General features: G+C 44.4%; 1 pseudogene across 1 annotated transcript; it reads left to right on the top strand.

The window, feature by feature from the left end:
- The first annotated feature begins 1,465 nt into the window (after positions 1-1,465).
- Rplp2l3 (ribosomal protein lateral stalk subunit P2 like 3) lies at positions 1,466-1,937 on the top strand (annotated as a pseudogene). The gene has a single exon (XR_015637434.1). The product of XR_015637434.1 is annotated as a ribosomal protein lateral stalk subunit P2 like 3 (transcript).
- The last annotated feature ends 1,132 nt before the right edge of the window (positions 1,938-3,069 follow it).

The raw sequence follows: 3,069 nt of genomic DNA, 5'->3' as shown, positions 1-3,069 counted from the left end.
TTTGTATTGCTGTCAGGAAGACCTTGAAAAGGTCTTTCTTTCACTATAAGATTTTTATATTCAAAACAGGAAGAAATTTAAATTAAACTTAACCCCACAATCCACCTTATACATTGAAGCTAATTTTTTAAAAGATGTATTTATTTTTATGTTATGTGTATGAGTGTTCTGTCTGCATGTTACGAGTATACTTCCCGTGTGCTTGGTGCGGAGGGAAGAGAGAGGAGGGTGTTGGTCTCCTGGGGTGGCAAATGGTTTTAAGCTACTCTGCGGGTGCTGGGAATCCCATCTGCTCCTCTGCAGGTGCAGCAAGCCTTCTTTTTTTTTATTTTTTTTTTTTATTTTTCCGGAGCTGGGGACCGAACCCAGGGCCTTGCGGTTGCTAGGCAAGTGCTCTACCACTGAGCTAAATCCCCAAGCCCACAGCAAGCCTTCTTAAGTCATCTCTAGCCTTACACACTCAGCAACAGTATCCATCCCCTCATTGTTTCCTGCACAGGACAAACCCTTTTTGCCTGTCTGAAACATCTTTTCTATCTTATCTGCTCGTTTTATACCTACCTTTTCAGATCTCCTTACCAGTTGGCCACTCAGAAGGTGGAGGCAGAAGGATCAGAAGTTCAAGGTCATATTGGATACCTAGGGAGTTCAAGGCCACCCGAGACCCAGTCTCCACAGGTTTTCTGGCCACACATTTATTTGTCTCCTACAGTTTCCCGCACCTGACAGAGAACAAGTCTTCCTGGTACCTGCCTCCACTGCAGCTCCCACATCACACACTACCCTGGGTTCTTTTCCTTCGTTGTCTTGTTTACTGACCTAACTATCTGGCAACTAGACGTTAGTGCCTTCAAGGCAGATTCTGACTCGCAGTTACAACCCAAGAACAAGCCACACAAAGAGCACTCAGGGAGGGTAGGGAAGAAATTAAACACCAAAAATGTTGTGCATAAACTCTGTACATGGGACTGAAGATGCCCATGGATCAAGGTGACTATAGTGGCCTCTTGAGATTTCAAATTGCGGGGCTGGGGATTTAGCTCAGTGGTAGAGCGCTTACCTAGGAAGCGCAAGGCCCTGGGTTCGGTCCCCAGCTCCGAAAAAAAGAACCAAAAAAAAAAAAAAAAAAAAAAATTGCATAAATGGTGCAATTAAACATAAAGCTTAAGCTCTTTGACTTCCTGCTAACAAATCAATATATGGAAATTCAAACCAAGTCATAAAATATAAGATGAGCTTATCTCTCCAGATAATTTCCAAATACTTGAAAGAGGGGAGAAATGTTATAAACAAAATTTCTGCTATTAAAGTAGCATCATGCCTTTTTCCTGAATTATTATTTTGTACTTTGAGACATAGAACTCTTTTTGTTCCTATCTTTTCTTCTCTTCTACCTCTCTTCCTCTTTCCCACAACAGTAAATACACCTTGGAGTGGCTGAAATATTTGAAAGTAAGGTCTCATCCTTTCGCCGCCGGACGCCGCCGAGGTCGCACGCGTGAGGTCTGTCCACCGCAACCGACATGCGCTACGTTGCCTCTTATCTGCTGGCCGCCCTCGGGGGCAACTCCAATCCCAGCGCCAAAGACATCAAGAAAATACTAGACAGCGTGGGCATCGAGGCGGAAGATGAACGACTCAACAAGGTCATCAGTGAGCTGAATGGAAAGAATATTGAGGATGTCATCGCTCAGGGTGTTGGCAAGCTGGCCAGTGTGCCTGCTGGTGGGGCTGTGGCTGTTTCTGCTGCCCCTGGCTCTGCAGCTCCTGCTGCTGGTTCTGCCCCCGCTGCAGCAGAGGAGAAGAAAGATGAGAAGAAAGAGGAGTCTGAGGAGTCGGATGACAACATGGGATTTGACCTGTTTAATTAAGTTCCCCTGCCAATAAAGCCTTTTTATGTAAAAAAAAAAAAAAAAAAAAAAAAGAAAGAAAAGAAAGTAAGGTCTCTCATCAAACTGACTGTGATGCATTTGAGTAGGCTAGTGCAGAAGTCCAAGCTCATAGTTAGAGCATTTTTAGCAGTATATGTAGATGTCAGGAAAACTGATGTTGCAAGCAAGACTGACAAGAATCTGAAGGCACAATGATGACAGATGACAGAGAAAAAGCAAAGTTAATCAACTCCTACCTGGCTTCCCTCTTCCATCACAAATAGTCTTCCTCAAAGGTAAGGCCTTGCCGTGAGGAGGGAAATTAAGTCCAAATAGCTAAGGGTGAGAGAGCATCTAGAGCTCTGGCAAAATTTTGGTTTGCTTAAAGAACTTGAAATGGGGGACTGGAGAGATGGCTCAGTGGTTAAGAGCACTGACTGTTCTTCCAGAGTTCAGTCCTCAGCAACCACATGGTGGCTCACAGCCATCTGTAATGGGATCCGATGCCCTCTTCTGGTGTGTCTGAGGACAGCTACAGTGTACTTATGTATAATAAATAAATTAAAAAAAAAAAAAAAAAAAAGAACTTGAACTGGCTCGGTGGTAGCAGCACTAGGGAGGCAGAGGCAGGCAGATGTCTGAGTTCAAGACCAGTCTGGCCTACAAAGTCTGGTTGGTCTGCCAGAACAACCAGGGCTACACAGAGGAAACTGTCTCAAAACAAAAACAAAACAAACAAACAAACAAAGGAGCAGTTGGTAAGAGGAGGAGGAGACCAAATGACTGAAAGGGACAAACGCCTTCATATTCTAAAAAGAAAAAACAATCAACCTGTGGCCACTTTTTCTTGGCAAAATTCAGATCCATCTGATGGATGGTTTTTGAGGTCGGATAAAAAGGGGGTGGGTAACCTGATCTGGGTCGGTGGGACTGAGTTAAATGCTCTTGACTGGAGATGGTACTTAGTGGGAGAGAGCACACAGGACCCTAAACACCACAGAAAAGGGTAAAATGACAATAACAGTGAAACAGAGGGCCAGGGATGGCTCAGTGGGAGAAGCTGCCTGCTGAACCTGATCTGGGCTGCCTTCTGAGGACCCAGTGGGCAGGAGGAAGGAGAGAGCCAGCTGTCTTGTGTTATCTGTAGTGTGTCCATGGACACAAGCACACAATATATTTGAAAAGTATAGTTAGAAAA

This window comes from Rattus norvegicus, chromosome 14 (genome assembly GCF_021556685.1).
Source record: "Rattus norvegicus strain SHRSP/BbbUtx chromosome 14, alternate assembly SHRSP_T2T, whole genome shotgun sequence".
Classification (NCBI taxonomy): domain Eukaryota; kingdom Metazoa; phylum Chordata; class Mammalia; order Rodentia; family Muridae; genus Rattus; species Rattus norvegicus.
This window is presented reverse-complemented; position numbering and strand designations above follow the sequence as displayed.